Source organism: Diceros bicornis, chromosome 14, assembly GCF_020826845.1.
Source record: "Diceros bicornis minor isolate mBicDic1 chromosome 14, mDicBic1.mat.cur, whole genome shotgun sequence".
NCBI lineage: Eukaryota > Metazoa > Chordata > Mammalia > Perissodactyla > Rhinocerotidae > Diceros > Diceros bicornis.
This window is the reverse complement of record NC_080753.1, coordinates 34,881,945-34,905,832: the sequence shown is the minus strand read 5'-3', so window position 1 is coordinate 34,905,832 and position 23,888 is coordinate 34,881,945. Positions and strand designations below refer to the sequence as shown.

At 41.5% G+C, this 23,888-nt stretch overlaps 1 pseudogene; it reads left to right on the top strand.

Annotated features, from left to right (window-relative positions):
- Positions 1-679: 679 nt before the first annotated feature.
- Positions 680-4,311, top strand: LOC131413918 (HLA class I histocompatibility antigen, A alpha chain-like; annotated as a pseudogene).
- The last annotated feature ends 19,577 nt before the right edge of the window (positions 4,312-23,888 follow it).

Genomic DNA, 23,888 nt, shown 5'->3' with positions numbered 1-23,888 from the left:
CACGTGTGTAGTTTTACTTTAGTAACAAAGTTGAATATCCACAATTATCTGAAAAGGTTATTAAAACTACTATTCCTACATATTTGTGTGAGGCCTTAGTTTTTTTTCATATACTTCAACCAAAATAATAGATTATATGCAGAGCAAATATGAAAACCCAGTGGTCTTCTAATGAGACAGACAAGAAAGAGACTTGCAAAAATGTAAAATGTAAAAAGATCCACTCTTCTCACTACCTTGTTTATGTTGGCAAATAGTTATTTTTCAGAAAAACATTATTTCTGTTAACTTACAGTGGGTTATAAATATTGTTCTAAATAAATTAATAAAAATATTTAAAAACTTTTATTCCTAGTATGGTAAATATTGATAGATATAACCAATATAAGCAAAATTATCCTTGGGGTCCTCACTAACTTGTAAGACTGTATAGATACCCTGAAGCCAAAGTTTTTGAGAATCGCTGACTCAAACAGGCCCTGGGCCAGGACTCAGGGAGACAGTGTGACAAAGAGCTCTCGGGGCAGGAGGAGAGGGGTCAGGGCAAAGTCCCAGGTCCCCGGACGTGGCTCTCAGGGTCTCAGGCCCGAGGGCGGTGTCTGGGGCGGGGAAATCTCACCGCTGGGGAGTCCCCATCTCCCTGAGTTTCACTTCTCCCTCTCACAACGTGTCAGGTCCTCCTGCCTGGAGACTCATGACGCGAGCCCACCTCTCACTCCCATTGCGTGTCCGGTTTCCAAAGAAGCCAATCAGCGTCTCTGCGGTTCCTGGTTATAAAGTCTCCACGGACTCGTAAAGACTCAGTCTCCCCACACCCCGAGGATGCGGGTTATGATGCCCGCAACCTTCCTCCTGCCGCTCTCGGGGACCCTGGCCCTGATCGAGACCTGGGCGGGTGAGTGCGGCGTCGGGAGGAAACGGCCTCTGCGGGGGGCGGAGCGAGGGGACCCCGCGGCGGGGGCGCAGGACCCCCCGGGGAAGGCGCGTCCCCGCGGACACCTGCCCAGACCCTCCACGTCGGCCCCGCCCCGTCCTAACTCCTCCCTTCTATCGCTCCCTCTCCTTCCCTCCCAACCTCCCGTCCCCTCCTGTCACTCACTCGAGTCTCCTGCCGCCCCTCTTCCCTCTCACGACTCCCTCGAGCCCTCCCCGCGCCGCGGCCCCAACACCCTCGGACCCGGGACCCGCGCCGGGAGGAGGGTCGGGCCGGGTCTCAGCCCCTCCCCGCCCCCAGGCTCCCACTCCCTGAGGTATTTCAACACCGCCGTGTCCCGGCCCGGCCGCGGGGAGCCCCGCTTCATCGCCGTCGGCTACGTGGACGACACGCAGTTCGTGCGGTTCGACAGCGACGCCGCGAGTCCGAGGGCGGAGCCGCGGGCGCCGTGGGTGGAGCAGGAGGGGCCGGAGTATTGGGAGGACGAGACGAGGACCGCGCTCGAGTAATAACCACCAGAGCGAGGCCGGTGAGCGACGCGGGCCCGGGTCCAGGTCACGACCCCCACCCCCACGGACGGGCCGGGGTCTCCCCGAGTCTCTGAGTCCGAGATTCACCCCGAGGCTGCGGGACCCGCCCGGCCCCCCGACCCGGGAAGAGCCGGCGGGGACTTTTCCCGGTTTCATTTTCAGTTTAGGTTTAATCACTGCGGGCGGGCGGGTCGGGGGCGGGGCCGAGTGACCACACGGGCGGGGTCAGGGTCTCACACCCTCCAGACGATGTACCGCTGCGACGTGGGGCCGGACGGGCGCTTCCTCCGCGGGTACAGTCACTTCGCCTACGACGGCGCCGATCACCTCGCCCTGAACGGGGACCTGCGCTCCTGGACCGCGGCGGACACGGCGGCTCAGATCACCCGGCGCAAGTGGGAGGCGGCCGGTGAGGCGGAGAGCTACAGGAACTACCTGGAGGGCGAGTGCGTGGAGTGGCTCCTCAGATACCTGGAGAACGGGAAGGAGACGCTGCAGCGCGCAGGTACGAGGAGCCACGGGGCCTCCCGATCTCCCCTGGGGCTGGGCTGGCATCTCACAAACAGGGGAGGGAAATGGGATGAGTGTCAGAATACCGGCCCTCAGGAGAGGGAGGAATCCACCCAGGTTTTCATATTTTGTACTAGTGACTCGCGGAGAGGCCCGCCCTGTTCTAAAGGACAGTTAAGGAATCCAGTTTCTTCAGGAATAGAAAGGGAGACCATCGCTGAAATTGCCCATCATTGATTTCTTTTGACCCTGGCAGCCATCCTGTGAACCATGCCTTTCTCAAGGCCCTGTTTTCCGCCTGAGAATATCTTTGCAGGTCCGACTCCAGCTTTTCAGAGCCATTCAGCTGGCACCAAAGTCAGGACCATTAGTCTGTGTTCTGCTCTTCAGAGACTTGGAGCCTCCTACCCTGAGCTGTCACCCTGATTCTAGAACATTTCAAAGAATAGGAGATTATGCCAGATCCTCAAGTCCAAGCGGATGTCTGGGTTTTGTGCCTCCTCCTCCCAAACCAGTTGCTCTGTCCATTCTCACGATGGTCACATGAATGATGCATCAGTGGCCCATGGAGGTAACTGAAAATGTGAATTTTCTGATTCTTCCTCCTCAGATCCCCCAGAAGGACACGTGACCCACCACCCCATCTCTGACCGGAAGGTCACCCTGAGGTGCTGGGCCCTGGGCTTCTACCCTGCAGAGATCACCCTGACCTGGCAGCGTGATGGGGAGGACCTGACCCAGGACACAGAGCTTGTGGAGACCAGGCCTGCAGGGGACGGGACCTTCCAGAAGTGGGCGGCTGTGGAGTGCCTTCTGGAGAAGAGCAGAGATACAGCTGCCATGTGCAGCATGAGGGGCTGCCTGAGCCCCTCACCCTGAGGTAGAGTAAGAAGGGGAATGATAGATGTGCTTCTTCCAGTAAAAAAGAAGCACTCTTGACACCTTAAGCAAGATCAGGACTCAAGGCTGAGGTCAGAGTCCCTCACCTTCCCTTCCCTTCACAGAGCTGCCACCTCAGCCCACTATCCCCACCATGGGCATCACTGTTGGCCTGGTTCTCCTTGGAGCTGTGGTCACTGGAGTTGTGGTGGCTGGAGCTGTGATCTGGAGGAAGAAGCGCTCAGGTAGGGAAGGGGTGTAGTCTGAGTTTTCTTGTCCCACTGGGGGATTTCAAGCCCACATAGAAGTTTGCCCTGCCTCATTAATGGGAAGTCCAATCCACACACCTGTGTTTGCCACTCTGGAGCTGATTGCTAACCCTGTTTTATAAAGCACTTGTGAAAATTAAAGATGGATTTTTTCACATTGACAATTCTGGTGCTGGGGACCTGATTCCCAGCAGTTGAAGGTCAGAGGGGAAGGCCCCTGCTGAGGACAGAGCTCCAGGAGGGCAGTTGGTCCAGTCCCCCACATTTCCTTTCTTTATGTTTCCCAATCCTGCCCTGGGTCTTCAGTCACAGTTCTGGAAACTTCCCTGTGGACCCAGACTAGGGGGTTTCTCTAGGATCTCGTGACCCAGTCTTCTCTCTCTTTTATTCCCACAGGGGGAGAAAGAGGGAGTTATGCTCAGGCTGCAAGTAAGTTTGGGTTGGGGGGTTGATCTCTTGGAATAGTGTAGACGGATCCCATGGGGGAGCTCACCCACCCCATAATTCCTCCTTTAGTCTCATCTCCTGTGGGCTGTCACCACGTCCTGTTCTGTTCTACCCCAGGCAGTGACAGTGCCCAGGGCTCTGATGTGTCTTTCACAGGTGCTAAAGGTGAAGTGGTGGAGGAGTTGGGTCAGAGGGGATAGGACTGGGTTTGGGGATTCTTTGATTCGGCCATTTTGAGCTTGTGGTGGGCTGTTGAGAATGTCAACGCTTATGTGACTGACCTGAGTTTGTTCATGATTATTTTCTTTCACAGTGTGAGACAACTGCCTTGTGGGGGCTGAGTGATGACAGATTTGTTCACACCCCAGCTTTTTGACTTCAAGAACCCTGACTTCTCTTTCTGCAACTGGTATCTGAATGTGTCTGTGTTCCTATTAGCGTAATGAGAGGAGGTGGGGAGACTGGCCCACTCCTTGCCCACCATGACCCCTCCCCATACTGACCTGTGTTGTTTCCATGATCAACTTGCATGTTCCGGCAGAGGCTGGGCTGGGCCATCTCTATCCCTGTCTTAACTTCACGTTGCTCTAAGTAGTAATAACTTACTTCCTTACTGAAAATATGAATGCGGATATGAGTTTTTTTCTAATTCTTGTCATAAGGGATTGATGTGTTAATTAAAGGAGAAATTTCCTAAAGTTTGAGAGAGGAAATAAATGGAAACACTGAGAACCTTCCAGAATTCGTGTGTTTGCTGTGCTGAATCTGTTACAGATGGAGTCGGAAGACTGTGAGGAGCAGAGTGTGAATGGGGCCTGTGCCCACTCAGTGCTCAGTGCATCATGGGCTTTGACATGCTCCCTCCTCAGCTGGTTCATCTCTCTGCTCCTTTGTCCTTGTCCCTTCAGTAGAACCTTGTCCCACCAGGACCTGTGATCACAGGGACTGGGACATTAACTGGGTGCTGTCGTGTCTTTTTGACTATGGGCAGCGAGAGCTTCCTGTGTCCTGGTCAGCCTAGGTTCAGTCCTGGTTCTGGCCCTCAGCCCTTACCACATGTGTATTTATATTTTGTTTCTTTGGGGGTTTTTGTGGATTAGGCCTGTTCTTGTTGTTGTGTACAAGTTCTGGTCTCATTCACCTCAGGGTGTCCCCCGTCTCTAACAACAGCAGGAGTCGTTTGGCCTGTCATTGTCTGCACACAGGAGTCAATGGTATCAAGAGATGAATTTTCACACTAATCCAGCTCTCGTCCTCCTTCTAGGGCTGTTTCCTGGATTGTTCTTTCCATCTATGCCCCCTTTTTAAAGAACCAGATTCTAGAATTAGCAGAGAGGAGGGATCTGATAGTATCTCATCTTAGATAAATTCCAGTTGGGTTTCTATCTCATCTACAGCCTGCCCGCTCTCTCTGCCTTCAGCTCTAGTCATCCTAGTGCTGGCTCAGATGCAAACTCACAGATTTATAAAGCAGAGTGTACTTTAGATTCACAGTTGATTGGAAAGTAGGACCCATACGCCTAGGATTCTTTTTTCTGTAGAGAGAAATATAATTGTGTGTGGAGGGCAGCTGTAGGAGGGAGGGAGGAGAGAAAAGTACAGGCAGCATTGATGTCAGTATGAGTGGATGTTGTGCTGTAGCTGCCACAAAACAGAATGTGGCCTGAGGTTACATTAATCAAGATACTGTGTCTAGAATTAGGGGGATGCTCTACACTGATCATTCATTCAACTGATAATTGTTGTTTGCCGGATATATGACAAATAATTTTGCATCTAGGAAACCTCAGTGAACTAAAAACAGGCAACAATTGCCAGCCTTGGGGAGCATGTGTTCTCATGGTAAGGGGCAAACTGTATGCTATAAGCATAGTAAATAAGAAACGTGTTTATGTTAGAAGTTGTACGTGCTTTGAGGACCGTGACCCAGAGAATGAGTGTGTTGGGACAGGGAAGATGGCTGTTTTACTAGGGTGGTTGGTGTGGGCCTCATTGGGAAAGTGACCTTGAATAAAGACTTGAAGGATATGATTTGTCCATGAGGATGTCTGGGGGAAGTTCTTCCAGGCAGGGGAACCTCCAATGCAAATGCACTAGGAGTGTGTCTGTGTGTTCTGGGAAGAACAAGGATGTCAGTGTGGCTGGAGCAGAGAGTAATTGAGATGAGGTCTGAATTACACCCAGCTCATGTTGGCCTTGGGGATATTGGAAGATTTTGACTTTTCTCTGAGTAAGATGTGGAGTTACAAGACAGTTTTGAACAGAAGATAGACCTAGTGTGACTTCTCTTTAGAAGCATAAGTCTGGGGCTGAGCAGAATCAAGAGGTGAAGGAGGAACAACCAGTAGAGAACACTGTGGGAGACCAGTGCTGTGTCCAGGCTAGAGATGTTGGTTGCTTTGTCTGGGGTATGAGCAGGGAAATAAAAGGAAGTGATTGGATTCTGGATATATTTTGAAGATGGGCTTTACAGTATTTCCTAATGGGTTAAATCTGGTTATGAAAAAAAAGAATGAAGGAAGACACCCCAAATTTCAGACGGTGCAAGTAGAAAAATGGAGTGCCTTCAGTGAAATTGGGGAAGACTCTAGAAGAAGCACGTTTGAATAAGCGGCATCATAGACATCCAATTAGGAAAGTTGAAACAGAGATGTCTATTAGATGCAAGTGAGGTTAGTTTTAGCAATTGGATATGCGAGTGTGGAGTTTAGGAGAAGTGTCTGAGCTGGAGAAATAGACTTGGGAGGTGATACCATATAAATGATATTTAAAGCCTTGAGAATGGATGAGGTCACCAAAGTTTTGATGACGATAGAAGAGAAAGGAACAAGGACTGAACCCTGGACCCCCCAGTGCCAAGGGATCTGGTCAGTCCACACACCTAGGGCAGACTGCACAGTTCTGACACTGTGTCTAGAAGGCATGGAGACCAGGGCGCTCCAAACTTTCCTGTGCACGGGAAACCCCTGGACATCCTGTTAAGATCTAGACAGTCTGAAGTAGAGTGTGAGATTGTGGATTTATAACCAGTTTGGTGCTGATACTGCTGATCTTCAGAGCCCACATTTTGTAGCAAGAACGTAGACCAGGATTCCTACATGGGAATCAGCCTCAGATGTAGGGCTAGTTAAATAAGTGATTCTTGGGTGCTGTGCCCAGTATTCTGAGAAGGTGGGTCTGGGGAGAGGCCTGAGTATTTTTTAACATGCTCACAGGCAATCCTAGTGCTCACCCAGATTGGGAACCACTGATGCCAATGATCAGGGAGCGTTCAAGGTAGGGAAGGGTCTTAAATCCGTATTTAAATGATTTTTCTGGGAGGGAAAAGGCAAAACATATGCTAGGAGATATATGTTTTTTTCTCTACCATGGGGTGTAGCCAGGTGGAAGATTTTGGAAGTGGTTATCAGCTCTGCAAAAGAACATCTCTGAGTTGCTAAGAGAGTTCTTAAATGTTCTCACCACAAAAAAGAAATGGTAATTATGTGACGTGATGCAGGTGTTAGCTAACGCTATGGTGGTAATTATTTTGCAACATGTAAGTGTATCAAATCAACAGGTTGTACACCTTTGACATACACAATGTTATGTGTCAATTATATCTCATCAAAGCTGGAAAAAAAAAAAATCTCTGCATCCTTGCTCTCCGAAACTATTCCCTACAGGGATTTCTCAGTCACTTCTTGGTGAAAGCAACAGATTCCAAATTCTTCTAATCAAAACATAAACTAATATAGATAGATAAATAGACAGAGAGAAATTATCACGGCCTTGAATCTGACATAGGAACCACTGCCCCTACTGTTGGGCACAGATTCCACTGTTCTTAATCTTGACTCTCCTGATGATGGAGACTGGATCCTGCGGCCAGAACTGCTGTCTCTGCTGCTCCTGGCAACTGGATGACACTACTGTCACTCATGCCACCTTTTTTTTTTTTTAATAATATTTTTTAAATTTTATTTATTTATTTTTTTCCCCCAAAGCCCCAGTAGATAGTTGTATGTCACAGCTGCACATCCTTCTAGTTGCTGTATGTGGGATGTGGCCTCAGCATGGCTGGAGAAGCGGTGCGTCGGTCCGCGCCCGGGGTCCGAACCGGGCCGGTTCGGGGCCACTGCAGCAGAGCCCACGCACTTAACCGCTTGGGCCACCAGCCGGCCCCCACTCGTGCCACCTTTGCCAAATGCATTCTGCACAGTCCCAGCTTCTCTGTGTCTCCGTGTCCTGAGTCAGTCCAGCATGTGGTCACCTGACTGGTGAAGCCTCATGCCGTGTCCAACTGCAAGAATGTTTGGGAATCTTTTATGGAGGGAGGTGGTCTCTGCCTCCTACCAAGACTCTTTAACTGTGGAATTCTACTAATGGCCACAGGTTCTAGGGGTAGAGGTTGGGGGTGAGGGATGGAAGAATGACAAATTTCAATTTTTGGAGCAGTGATCTGAGACCAGAACTTGATCTGGTACATTGTAGGCACTCAGATTTCATTTGGATGAATGAGTGACTAGTAAATGACATCTTTCAACTTATTCCCTTGATAATCAGTTATGGGGTCCAGCTTTTGTCTGCTCTAGTTTATACTCACAAATAAGTGGAGTGGCATTGTTGGAGGATGAATGGATTACTCAAAATGTCTTTTCTCTGCCTTTGTCCCTTGCTGGGATTAAAAAACCAAGATCTATAAGGCTTCAGAGGATCCATAGTTATATACTGACAATTTATATTAACTTTTATTTCTTTGTATATGCACATATTTCTTGGGAGAGTATTTATAACATTTATCAGTATTTATGTGACCCCAACAGTAATCTAAAAGCCATCCTAATTTAGGCACTGTGCTACTCAGTCTCTGGTCAATGAAGAGATAATAATCAAACTGTTTTAGAAGATCCAATGACAAAACAAAATGCTCATCTTTTCCTTGAAAATTACCACTCTGGGTCAAGATAGGATAGAGGTTTACTTGCTTACACTCACTTTCAATGTCTGTATGTATCTTATTGTGGGCTGATAACAAACCCCTCACAGACCAGTGCTGGCTCACAGACCACACTGAGTGGCATTGATTTAGGTGGACTTGTATTCTAGAACCTACCCTGGAGCCAAATAAATAGCAGGAATGAAGAAATAGTTAATGGGGATTACCTTTCCACTAATTATAGTAAGCTAGATATTAAGGCTGCCTCTCACATTAAAAATAACTAAAAATAATTGATGAAATATAAACGAGTCCAAAATAGTAGAACAATCAAGAGAATAATTATTTAGGCCAAAATATAAATGTGGGCAAATAATCCAGAGAGAAAAACTGTTTTTATCCTTAGGGCTTTTGCCAAATCTGGAAAAATTCTAGCTTTGGTTTTCTCAGGCTCATGAAATATAATAGACAGGAAATGATGCCCAGAGCTTATTCATGTGGGGAGCATAAGAGACATCCCCTCCCTGAAAATCTGGGGGAAAAAGGTTCATATCCTCAGAGTAAGGGTGAAATAGAACAAAATCTGCTTCATCACCTAATACAAGAGTATTCTAAGGAAATTTACCTTTCAGACAGCAAAAAAAAAAGAAAAAAAAGAGCAAAGAACTGTTTCTGAGAATTTTCAACCATAGCTACCCCTCCAGTGATTTGTAGTCCAAATTTGCTTTACCATTGTGGGCCAAAATAACTTCAGGAATTTAATTTGTAATTGTCCTGAATTGATGATGACTCAAAAATTGAAAAAAAGAAACAAAAATCTCTACAGAAATCTACCTTCTGTAAGGCAAAGGAAACCAGGAACAAAATGAAAAGACAACCCACCAACTGGGAGAAAATATTTGCAAATCATATATCCAACAAGGGGGTAATCTCCAAAATATATAAAGAACTCATACAATTCAACAACAACAAAACAACCCAATCAAAAAATGGGCAGAGGATATGAACAGACATTTTTACAAAGAAGATATACAGATGGCCAACAGGCACTTGAAAAGGTGTTCAGCATCACTAATCATTAGGGAAATGCAAATCAAAACTACAATGAGTTATCACCTTACAACTATTAGAATGGCTATAATTACCAAATAAAAAATAAATGTTGGAGAGGAGGTGGAGAAAAGAGAACCCTCATACTTTGCTGGTGGGGATGCAAACTGGTGCAACCACTATGGAAAACACAATGGAGATTGCTCAAAAAATTAAAAATAGAAATACCATATGACCCAACTATCCCACTACTGGGTATTTATCCAAAGAACTTGAATCAACAATTCCAAGAGACTTACACACCCCTATGTTTATTGCAGCATTATTCACAATAGCCAAGATGTGGAAGCAACCCAAGTGCCCATCAACTGATGAATGGATAAAGAATATGTGATACATATATATACACACACACAGAGTGGAATACTACTCAGCCATAAAGAAAGGCAAAATCATCCCATTTGCAACAACATGGATAGACCTTGAGGATATTATGTTAAGCAAAATAAGCCAGAGAAAGACAAACACCACACGATTTCACTCATATGTGGAAGATAAACAAATCTATGGACAAAGAGAACAGATTAGCAGTTACCCAAGGGGAAGGGGGTTGAGGGGTGGGCAAGAGGGGTAAAGGGGCACATTTATGGTGACTGATAATAATGTACACCCGATATTTCACAGTGTTATAAACTATTATGGCCTCCATAAAAAAAAAAAATCTCTACAGAAATCTACATTTAACCTAGGTATCAAAGAATTTGCACAAATAATTACAGAAGGAAAAAACCCAGCTCATAGCAGGAAATATATAAGTACAAATGGAGAAAGTATAAAGAGGATCATAAACCTTCAATATTGGAATGATGAGACATAGAACATAATATAACTAGGATGTGATATAAACATATAAATTTATATTATATATGTTGCAAAGAAAAAATGAAAAATTTAAAATGCCTGCAGAGCAAAATGACAAAATTAAAAATGCCTGCAGAACATAGGAAACTAAATATAACCTATCTGATTTTCAAAAGAACCAAATAAGTTTTTAAAAATTTAAATTAAAACAATTTGAATTAAAAACTCAGTTTATGGACTTCTGCTTTGGGCCATGATAGGGTAAAAAGACCAGATTTACTCTCCTGTCTTAAACAACTACAAGTTCAGATAAATATATGAAACAATGGTATTCAGACCTTGGACAACAGGCAGCACAAGGAGTGTGATCCCTAAGAGAAGGAAACAAAAGAGGTGAGACCTACGACTGTCCACTTTCCTACCTAGAGAGAGTTTCCAGGACACGGTGCAGGGAGGAGCATCTCTAACAGAGCCCAGTGGTCTCACCGAGTGAAGGGGACAGAACTGTGAATTGGAGAGGTCAGGAGAGCCGTTCAAAGGTGAAGGCACATACAAACCTGAACAGGGGCTGGCCCGGTGGCGCAAGCAGTTAAGTGCGTGTGCTCCACTGCGGCGGCCCAGGGTTTGCTGGTTCGGATCCCCGGTGCTCACTGACACATTGCTTGTCAAGCCATGCTGTGGCGGTGTCCTATATAAAGTAGAGTAAGATAGGCACGGATGTTAGCTCAGAGCCAATCTTCCTCAGCAAAAAGAGGAGGATTGGCATGGATGTTAGCTCAGGGCTGATTTTCCTCATACACACACACAAAAAAAACCTAGAATTACAAAATATTTAAAAAAGAAGAAAAAGAAAGAGACCTGAACAGATCAAGCACTGGAAGTCTGCAGAGTGTTCCCCTCAAGTCTTCAGCTCATCAGTGCATGCATGTGAGGAAACTATCCAAGGACAGGAAAGAATAATCCACAAAGACTGCAGGGAACAGTACCTAATGCTCCACAGGACTGGGAATAGTGCCTGTTCCTACCAGTCAGACTGCAAAACCGTATAATTTGCTGGGCATTGGGTAGAGTATTCAGAAGTGTCTTGTGTTAGTAGTTGGGAATAATTTGCCCTAATCTAAACATTGTCCTATTTTGCCTACCAAATATTAAAGCAAGACCCAAAAGAATCAAACAGCTTCCAAATAATTTAACATACCCCAGAAGTAAAAACTGAAGAATATTTGTGGAATGCATAGATGTCTAGTACATAATAAGGTAAAATCATAATGTCTGGCATCAAATAAAAAGTAACCAGGCATGCAAAGAAAACAAGAAAATACACCCATAAGGCGGAGAAAAGTAATCAATTTAAACTAACCTAGAACTGACACAGACATCAGCGTTAGCAAGTGACATTAAAACAATTGTTTTAAATGTATTCTTTATGTTCAAAAAGTTACATAAGAGATATGAAAGTATATATAAGACCAAAATCAAACTTCCAGAGATGGAAATGTCTGAGTTGAAAAATACACTGAATGTGAAATGGGATTAATAGTAGATTTGATATTGCAGAAGAAGAAGAAATGATCAGTGACCTTGAAGACATGACAATAGAAACTCTCCAAAATTATAAAAAGCAATAATTATTGTAATGTATTGTTGGGTTTATAACATATTTAGATATGATTTGTATAACAAAACAGCCCAAAAAGGAAGAAGTAGATATAGAGCTATACAGAGTCATGTTTGGATGTCTCACTGAAATTAAATTAATCTGAAATGGATTTTGATGAGATAAGTATATGGTAAACTCTAGAGTAACTACTAAGAAAATAACTCAAAAATATAGTTAAAAATTATTAAATAATCAAAACATTAAAATAGAAAATGTCTACTTAATAATAAGAAATCAGTAGAAGAGGAATAGAAGGGGGGAAAGGCATGAGACACATAGAAAATAAAAGTAAAATGGCACCATGAATCTACTGTATACATATTAACATTAAATGTTATGGATTAAACAAGTCAATCAGAGCACAGATTTTTAGAATGAAAACAAAACAAGATACAACTATGTTGTCTAAAGTAGATACACCTGAGATTCAATTACAAATAGATTGAAATTAAAAGGATGGAAAATATATCTCAGCCAAATGGCAACCATAAGAAAGCTGGAGTGGCTACAATCATACCCGACAAAAGAGACTTTTAAAAACTGGTAGTAGGATAAATAGGGCCATTTTACAATGATAAAAGGGTCAATCTATGAGAAATATAAAACAATTATAAACATATATGCACCTAATAACTGAGCACCAAATACATGAAAACAAAATTGACAGAAATTAAGAGAGAAATAAACCATACAACAATAACAGTTGGAGACTTTAATACACCACTTTCGATAATGGATAGAACAGCTATGCAGAAGATCGAAAAAAGAAAGAGACGACTTGAGCAATAGTATAAACCAAGAGTATAAACCTCCAGACATTTATGGAACACTTCACCTAACCACAGTAAAATATACACTCTTCTCAAATGCACATGGAGCATTCCTTAAGATAAACCATATGCTACGTCATTAAACAAACCTCAATAAACTTAAAAGGATAGAAAGAATACAAAGTATGTTCTTTTATCATAGTGGCATGAGATTAGAAATCAACCAATACCTGAAAGAAACTTGGGAAACTCACAAACATGTGGAAATCAAATAACACAATTCTACATAACCAATGGATCAAAGAAGATATCAAAATGGAAATTAGAAAATACTTTGAGATTGGTGAAAATGAAGACACAGCATACTAAAATTTATAGGATGCTACTAAAACAGTACATAGAGGGAAATCTATAGCTGTAATGCCTACATTAAGAAAGAAACATCTCAATTCAATTACCTAACTTTCCACCTAAGTCAAAGGTAAAAGAGAAGCAAACTAAACCAAAAGCAAGCAAGAGGAAGGGAACAGTAGAGTGAAAATTAATGAAATAGAGAAAAGAGAATAGAGAAAAAATACCAATTCATAAAATTCACTAAATCAAATTTGGTCCTTTGAAAATCAACAAAACTGACAAATCTTCATCTAGACTCACTAAAGAAAAAAAAGAGAGAGAGACAAAGAGAGAGAGAGAAGACTCAAATTATAGGGATCAGCAGTGAAAGAGAGGATATTATGACTGACCACACAGAGATAAAGAGAATTATAAAAGAATACTATGAACAATGATATGCCAAGAATTAGATAAAATAGAGAAATTCATAGAAAGATATAAATAAACTACCAAAGCTGATTCAAGAAAGACAATCTGAATATACCTATAACAAGTCAGAAGATTGAATCAGTTATCTAAAATTATCCAGAAAAAAAGCCTAGGCCCAAATGTCCTCACTGGTGAATTCTACCAAATATTTAAAGAAGAATTAAAAACAATTTATAAACTTTTTCAAAAAGGAAAAGAGAAAGGAACAGTATGGCATCATTTCATGAGGCCAGTATTATTCAGATACCAAAACCAGACAATCATATCACAAGAAAATAAAACTACAGGCCACTATCTCTTGTGAATATAGACACAGAAATCTTCAACAAAATATAGCAAATTGAATACAGCAACATCTGGAAAGAATTGTACACCATGACTAAGTGGAATTTATTCCAGGAATGCAAGGCTGGTTTAACATTCAAAAAATCAATTAATGTAATATATCATATTAATATAATAGAAAACAAAAACCACATGTTTATCTCAATAGATGGAGAAAAAGTATTTGACAAAATCTGGCACCCTTTCATGATAAAAAGCGGTACTCAACAAATTAGTAGTAGAGGAGAATTTTCTCATCTGATTAAGGGCATTTATGAAAACCCTAAAGCTAACATCATACTTACTGGCAAAATAATGGTTGTTTTCCTCCTAAATCAGCTATAAGACAAGGATGTCCACTCTCACCACTTCTATTCAACATTGTACTAGAGGTTCTAGCCAGAGCAATTGTGCAAGAAAAAGATATAAAATGCATTCAAATTGGAAAGGAAAAAGTAAAATTATTTCTATTTGCAGATGACGTGATCTTGTACAGAGAAAATCCTAAAGAATCCACTAAAAGCTATTAGAACTAATAAAGAAGATCAGTGAGGTTATAGGACATGAGGTCAATATACAAAAATCAATTATATTTCTATACAATAAACAATCCAAGAATGAAATTAAGAAAATATTCCATTTATAATAGTATCTAAAAGAATAAATATTAGAAATATATTTAATAAAAGAACTGCAAAATTTATACGCTAAAAACTACAAAACATTGGTAGGAGAAATTAAAGAACATCTATATAAATGGAAAAATGTTCACAGATTAGAAGACCTAATATTATTAAGATGGCACTATACCCCAAATTGGTCTATAGATTTCAACACAATCCCTATCAAATACGTAACTGACTTCTTGCTAGGAACTGACAAACTGATTCTAACTTCATATGGAAATTCAAGGAGCCTACAATAGCCAATCTTATCAAAGGAGAATAAAGTAGGAAGACTCACAATTCTCAATTTCAAAACTTCCTCCAAAACAATGGCAATCAAGACAGTGTGGTACTGGCATATGGATAGATATACAAATCAATGGAATAGAATTGAGAGTCCATAAATAAAACCATCTGTCTATGGTCAACTGACTTTCAACAAAAGTGCCAAGATCATTCAATGGGGGAAAAGAATAGTCTTTTCAACAAATGGTGCTGGGACAACTGGACAGCCACATGAAAAATAATGAAGACGGACACTTACTTTACACCATATGCAAGTATTAATATAAAATGGACCAAAGACCTAAACATAAGAGCTAAAACTATAAAACTCTTAGAATAATACATAGGGGAAAATCTTCTTGACATTGGATTTGTCAATGATTTCTTTGCTGTGATGAGAAAGGCACAGGCAACAAAAGAAAAATAGGCTAATGGGAGCTCATCAAAATTAAAAACTTCTGTGTATCAGATGACTGTGTCAACAGTAAAAAGGCAACCACAGAATGGAAGAAAATATTTGCCAATCATGTATCTGATAAGTGATTAATATCCAGAATATATAAAGAACTCCAACAACTCTATTTTAAAATGGGCAAAAGAGTTGAATAGACATTTCTCCAAATAAGATATACAGATCCCAGCATATGCAGATATATGTGCATATATGTGTGTGTATATAGATGGATATATATAAATCCTAATGGACATGAAGTGGTGTCTCATTGTGGTTTTGATTTTTATTTCCTGACTGATTAATGATGTTGAGCATCTCTTCATGTGCTGTAATACATATACATGCCTAGTGGTTTTTAGGGCCTAAGGAAGGTATGAATTGTGAGTTATTGTTCATTGAGAATATAGTTTCAATATGGGATGATGAAAAAGTTCTGTCAAGATGGTTATATCTCCAAATTGACCTACAGTAACTGTGCAATCTCTATAAAAATCTCAGATGGTTTCTTTGCAGAAACTGATGAGTTGATCTTAAAATGCATGTAGAAATTCAAAATTTAGATAAAATACTTGAAACAGAAGAACAAAGTTTCAGGCCTCACACTCCTGGTTTAAAAATTTAGTACACAAGTCCGGCCCAGTGGAATAGCAGTTAAGTTCATGCGCTCCACTTTGGTGGCCCGGGGTTCGCAGGTTCAGATCCCAGGCGTAGACAGACACACCACTTGTCAAGCCATGCTGTGGCGGTGTCCCATATAAAGTAGAGGAAGATGGGCACAGATGTTAGCCCAGGGCCAGTCTGCCTCAGCAAAAAGAGGAAGATTGGCAACGGATGTTAGCTCAGGGCTAATCTTCCTCACCAAAAAAAAAAAAAAATTTACTACAAAACTAAAGTAATCAAAACAGTATGATACTGGTATACATCAAAGGAATAGAATTGAGAGGTCAGAAATCAACCCTCATATTTACAGTCGATTGAATTTCAACAGGAGTGCCAAAACAATTCAATAAGGAAAGGCTAATCTGCTGACATAATTGTGTTTCCACATGCAAAAGAATGAAGTTGGACACTTACCTCCTACCATATGAAAAAATTATCTCAAGGTGAATCAAAGACCTAAATATAAATGCTAAAACTATAAAACTCTTAGAAGGTAATATATGCATAAATCTTCTTGACCTTGGACTAAGTAATGGTTTCTTAAATATGACACCCAAAATACACATAACAAAGGAAGAAATAGAAAAGTTCAACTTCATCAAATTTAAAAACTTTTGTACTTAAAGGACACCATCAAAAAAGTAAAAATATAGCCCTAGACTGGGAGAAAATATTTGAAATCATATATCTAAGGAATTCATCTCTAGAATACATAAAGAACTCTTCGAACTCAATAATAGAAAAAAAAGAACCCAATTTAAAAATGAGCAAATGTTTGATAGACATTTATCCATGGACGATAAACAAATGGCCAATAAGCACCTGAAAAGATGCTGCACATCATTAGTCCTTAGGGAAATGCAAATCAAAACCACAATGAGACACCACTTCATGCTTCCTAGGATGGTTAGAATCAAAAATGCCAATACTAATAAGTGCTGTGAGGTTGCGGAGAAATTGAAACCCTTGTAAAGCGCTGGCAGGAATATAAAATGGTGCTGCCACTTTGGAAAACAATCTGACAGTTCCTCAAACTTTGAACATAGTGTTAACTATATGACTCAACAATGTCATTCTTAGGTATCTACCCAAGAGAAATGAAAACATATGTCCACACCAATTGTATACAATATTCACAGCAGCTTTATTCATAATAGCTAAAAATTAGAAACAATGCAAATGTCCATCAGTTGATGAATAAATAAGTAAGAGTGGTATAACCATGCAGTGGAATATTATTTGGCAATAAAGAGGAATGAAGTACGGATGCATGCCACAACATGGAAGAACCTTGAATACATTAAGCTCCATGAAAGAAAACAGAAACAAAACATCAAATAGATTGTTTGATTTAATTTATATGAAATGTCTGTAATAAGCAAGTCCATATGAACAGAAAAGTTGATTAGTATATGCCCGGATGAGGGGAATGTTAGAGGGAAATGGGAACTGATTGTTCAGGAACAAATGGGTATGGGGTGATGAAAATGTTCTAAAAATATTTTAGGGGTGGTGATGCAAATGTTCCAAAATGGATTGTGGTGATGGTTGCACAACTCTGTGAATATAACAAAAACAAGTTCTTTTAAATGGTTGAGTTATATCTGTCAATTATATCTCAATAAAGCTATTATAACATGATGGCCCACACTAAATGAGGTAGAGATGCCAGAACTGCCATGGCAGATCATAGAGATAGAGATCAAAAGGTTCAGTGAAGAAGGCATGCTAGTATGAATCTACTCTGTAAAACTGGAAAACCCACCAGGTGACTCTTTTCCTTGGAAGGGCCCAAAAGGTACTCTGTTTATCAGGCATTAAGGAGTGAGCAGGTGAGCAGAGTATCAACCTCACTGTGTCTGTCCTTTGTAGGCTGGGACTGATTCTAGGAGATGATATTACAGAACAAGGCTCCCTAGCATCAGTAGGGATAATAGGATCCCAGAAAACCAGAGAACAGGTGGCTGCAAGATAGAAACAAGGGCAAAATTGCCAAAATAGCCAGCAATGTCAGAGTGGAAGCCAGGAAATTCTGATTGCTAGGGATTTATGGAAATGGCCAATAGACCATGGTGTTTCTAGGGGCAGATAGATGGGCAGCCAACAAGAGTGTCGCTTAATATTATAACTAATAGATATAATAATATATAATATAATATAATAATTAATAGTTGCCCAATAGAAAGTTACAATCCCTTGCCCAGTTTCCAGACCCGAGCCCATTGTCAGACCCAGAACCCATTGGTTGAAGGAGAGCCTAGGTCCCATAAGGAAGTACCTGCAACCCATGGCAATTGTGTACAGTAGTAATTCCTCAAGTCCTTCGTAAAGGTACCTATGGCCATTTACTCAGGTATCCATACAGTGAGGAAAGAGAATATTTAGATACTTTTTAGGTCTAATGGATGCATATACCAATTTGACACTGATACCTGGGGAACCAAAGCACCATCATGAACCCCATTACAGGAGAGGCATATGGGGAATAGGAAATAATTTGAGCTCTGTCTCAGATCTATCCACATCTCAGTGGATTCTCTGCATCCACACATCTACTTAGTGGTCATTTCCCCAGTTTCCAAATATATAATTGCAGTGGACGTATTTAGAGTTGGCAAGAACCCTCACATTGGTTCTTTGACCTGTAGAGTATAAGCTTTTTGGTAAGAAAGGCCAGTGGAAGCCCCGGAAACAGCCCCCTAACTTCAGCCAAGACAGAAAATTAAAACAATATTGTATCTTGGGGGCAATGAAAGGGATTAATGTCATCCTCAAAGACTTAACGGATGCAGCAGTGGTGGTCCCATCACATATGCATTTAATTCACCACTGTGGTTCCTGCAAAAACTGGATGGATCATTGTGAATGATAGTGAACTACTGCAAGTTTAATCAATAATTAGCACCAATTACAGCAGCTGTTCTGAATGTGATACTTTTAATAGAGCAGATTTACAGAGCTACTGGGATGTGGTAATGACTATTAATACATGTAACGCATTGAATAGCTATGAAAAAGAGGATCCGAATTTGGTTATATTTGCATGAGGCAAATAAGACTATGTTTTCTATTTTTCCCTAGGGCTATGTTACTTCTCCTGCTCTTTAGTTATAGCATAGAAAGGAGGAATTTGTGTGGAACCAAAAAAGACCACAAGTAGCCAAAGGAATCCTGAGAATAAAAGAACAAAGCTGGAGGCTTCACACTTCCTGATTCAAACTATATTACAAAACTATAGTAATCAAAACAGAATGGTACTGTCATAAAAACAGACACATAAACCAATGGAACAGAATGGAGAGCCTATAAATAACCATGTGTGGTATAATAAGAAATACATTTGGTCTTTGTCCCTGATTCCTGGTACCGAGTTCCTAAAACCTACGGAATTTCCTGAGTGATAGGAGTGTCTTTTGTTACTCACAAGGAGCCCCTTTTTGACACATCTGAGTATGCAAATGAGATAACTTAGGGCAGGGCCCCTAGATAGATCTGGGATGGGGCTGGTCACCAAAAAGACCAATTGATTAGAGGGTTGGAACTTTCAGCCCCACCCACCAACCACTAGGAAGGTGGTGGGGGGAGTGGTAGAGTGGTAGAGGTCAAGCTCTATAAAAACTCTTGGACAACAAGATTGGAGCTTCCAGGTTGATGAATGCATCCATGTGCCAGGAAGGTGGCACACTCCAGTTCCACAATGACAAAAGCTCCCTATGCATCTCCTTATCTGACTGTTCACATGTATCCTTTATAATAAACTAGTAAACATAAACAAATGTTTGACTGAGTTTTATGAGTGGCTCTGGAAAATTAATTAAACTTGAGGAGAGGGTCCTGGGAACCTCTGATTTATAGCCAGTTGTTCAGAGCACAGGTAACTACCTGGACTTGCAATTGGCTTGTGAAGTGGGAGCAGTCTTGTGGGACTGAGCCCTTAATCTGTGGGATTTGATGCTATCGCAAGGTAGAAGTGTCGGAATTGAATTATAACATAGAACACCCAGTCACTGTCCAGTGAGAATTGGAGAATTGCTTGTTGGTATAGAGAAAAACAGATTGGACCATGCATATTCAGTCAATTAATATTTGACTAGGGAGCCAAGAATGTTCAATGGGGAAAGAATAGTCTCTTCAATAAACAGTAATGGGATAACTGGATATTCACATGTAAAAGAATAAAATTGGGCCCCTATCTTACACCACTCACAAAAATTATTTCAAAATAGACTAAACACTTAAATGTAAGACCTGAATCAATTAAATTTTTAGAAGATAACATGGAGAAAAACCTCTTTGACATTGGTCTTGGCAATGATTTTTTGGATATGAAAACAAAAGTACAAACAACAAAAGCAAAAATCAAGAAGTGGGACTACATCAAACTAAAAAGCTTCTGCTCAGTGAATGAAACCATCATCAAACCAAAAAAGCAACATACTGAATGGGAGAAAATATTTGCAAGTTACATATCTAATAAGGGGTTAATATCCAAAATATATCAGGGATTCATACAACTCAATAGAAAAAAACAGATAATCTGATTTGAAAATGAGCAAAGGACTTGACAAAGACATTCAAATTGCCTATAGGTACATGAAAAGGTGCTCAACATCACAAAATTTCAGGGAAATGCAAATCAAAAGCATAATGAGATACCACCTCACATCTATTAGAATCAAAAAGATAAGAGATCACAATTGATGGTGAGGATGTGTGCACTGTTGGCAGGAATGTAAATTGGCACAGCCACTATGGAAAGCAGTATGGAGATTCCTCAAAATATTAAAATAGAACTATCATATGATCCAGCAATCCCACTTCTGGGTACAACGATTACTGTATGGTGCTAATAATTTTGAAATATATACATATATCAAATCATCACATTGCCCACCACAAACTTTCACAAAGTTATATGTCAATATATCTCAATAAAGCTGGAAAAACATATTTTTAACACATGGAAGATAATTTCTGTTTACCGGTAAAGAATATTTTCCAAAAAAAAATGAATGTACTGGGCCATTTGGACATTCTACAGAACATCACATTTGGTCCAATATGTTGATAACATCCTGTTATTAGGCTCTAATGAGCAAGAACTGGGATGTATTCTGGATGCTTTGGTTACATGAATGCATCCCAATGGTAGGTCGTTTAAACTAGTCAAAGATTCAGAGGCCTGCCATATTGGTAAAGTTTGAGGGATCCAGTGGTCTGTGGCATGATGTAACATCCTCTCAGAAATAAAGGACAGGTTATTGCATTTTATACCTCCTGCCACTGGTAAAGAAGCCCTACATTTGGTAGCTCTCTTCAGGTTTTAGAGGCAGTATGTTCCATACTATAGGAATATTGTTCTGACCTATATATCAGGTGACATGAAAGGTTGCTGGTTTTAAGTGGAAGCCAGAACTATGTCCAGGTTATAGTAAGTAGCCTTGTTACTTACTTATACCACCTGACCCAGCAGATATCATAGTACTAAAGGTATGTGTGGTATGAAAAGTTGCCATGCGGTATCTGGTACATCTGGCAATTCCCAATGGGAGGGTCTTCAATGCAGACCCCTAGGCCTCTGGAGCAATGAGCATGGCCATCTGCTGCAGAAAACTATACACCATTCAACAAACAGCTCCCAGAATGTTGCTGGGCCCTGGGAGAGATGGAGAATCTGATCATGGGACAGCAAAGGACCATGGCCCACATTTGCCTTTCATGATCTGGGTACTATCAGACCCTAACAGCAATCCACTCTAAGGTGAAAGTGGTACATCCAGGATTGGACTAGCACAGGTATCAGCAAACTACAGCCCATGGGTCAAATCCAGCCTACTGCCTGTTTTTGTAATCAAGTTATAGAGGAACACAAATACATCTATTCGTTTAGTATTATCTATAGCTGCTTTTGCACTACAACAGCAGAGTTGAGTAGTTGGGACAGAGACCATATACCCACAAAGCTGAAATATCTGCCACAAACTAGTTGCATAACAAATTGCTCAGACTCCCATGTCACCTACTACTGTTGTACCTTTGCCCATTCACCTATAACCTAATGGGGAGTTCCTATGACCAGCTGACATAGGAGAAAAAAAACTTGAGCTTGGCTCACAAATGTGTCAGTGCAGTACGTTGGTGTGAACCAAAACCGAATGGCTGCTGCACTATAGCTCCACTCCATGATGACCAAAGACAGTATAAAGGGAATTTCCTTCCAATGGGAGGAACTTCAGGTGCTGCTCCTACTCATCTACTCATTTTGAAGACACAAAAGTGGCCCAAACTCACAGGTAGTGGCAATGGTTTATCTGGTTAATCAGGGTCCTTGAAGGAGCAAAATGGGAAGATTAGGGACAAGGATATCTAGGGAAGAGGCATACAGTAGACACAAAGTGTTACGATCTTTTGTATCAAGTGTTAACGCCCACCAGAAATTATCAATTATACAAGAAACATTAAACAACCAAGTGCACAGGATGACTCAGCCACTAGACATGAGCCAGCCTCCGTCCTTAGCCACCACAGAGCCTGCACAACAGGCTTATGAAAGGAGCATGCATGGTGGCAAAGAGGGTAACTATGTATGGGTCTGACAGCATAGGCTCCCTCTCACCACGGTTGATACAGTTACTGCCAAAACTGATATGTGACCTTCCAGCAACAAATAAATTCCAACGTGCACCAACCCTTGTGGAAGCCAACCTGCCATTTGGTGGCAAGTTGTTAACATTGTTACTCTTCCACCCTCAAAAAATCAGGGATTCATTCTAATCTGGAATGACATGTATTCCAGGTATGGTTTGTTCTTCCTTCCCACAGTGTCACATTCAGAACCATTTCCCAAGCACTTACATAGGTGTGATATTCTAATATGGGACTGTACATAACAATGCCCCGGACTGAGGAACCTACATTACAACAAAGGCAATGTGGCAGTGAGCATATGATCATGAGATCCCCTGGTCCTATCCCATTCCACACCATACAGAAGCTCCCAGCTGATAGAGCAGTGGAAGAGCCTCTTGAATGTGCAGCTGTTATACCATGCTGAAGTTGACACTTTGCAAGGATGGGCGCTATTCTTCAGGATGAAGTATACACAAAGATTTCAAAAGCCATCAAATGATGGTGTGTCCTCAAAGGACAGAACAAGTAGGTCTTACAACCAGGTGTGGAAGTAGGTGTGAATCGACTCACCATCACTCCCAGTAACTCACTTGGTATATATATGCTTCTCATCCCCTCAACTGGCTCTACTGTTCTAAAAGTGCAAGTTCACAGATGACGATGCTTCCATCAGGGAACGCGGTAAGAGTCCCATTAAACTTAGAGCTATGGCTGCCACCTGTTCACTTTGGGCTCCTCATGCCAGTAGACTAGGGGACACGGGAAGTAGTTACTGTGTGGGCAGCAATAATTGATCCCAATCATCATGAGGAGTATGAGGGCAGTCAAGGGGAATATGTCTGACACTCAGGTGATCCACTAGGGCTTTGCTTGGTATGCCCGTGTCCATTTTTAGCTGTAAATGGGCAGGATAGCAACCACAAGTGATAAAAGTCTGCAAACAAGGGACTCAGACTCCTCAGGGATGGGATTTGGATAAATCACCAGATGGTCGCTTAGACCACCAGAAGTGTTATCCAAGATTTAGGAGAATCTAGCACAGGTGGTAGAGGAGGTAACGTGTTGTGACCTTGGAACCAATTGCAGGAACAGCTTTCCTCATTCCACCAACAGTCCTAGTTATCCTTTTCTAAGTTTCCTACATTTATGAGCTACCAGAATTCTGGAGAGGCTGTGCCCACATGGAGTAACCAATGTCAGAAGAAAGTGTTACAGATTAG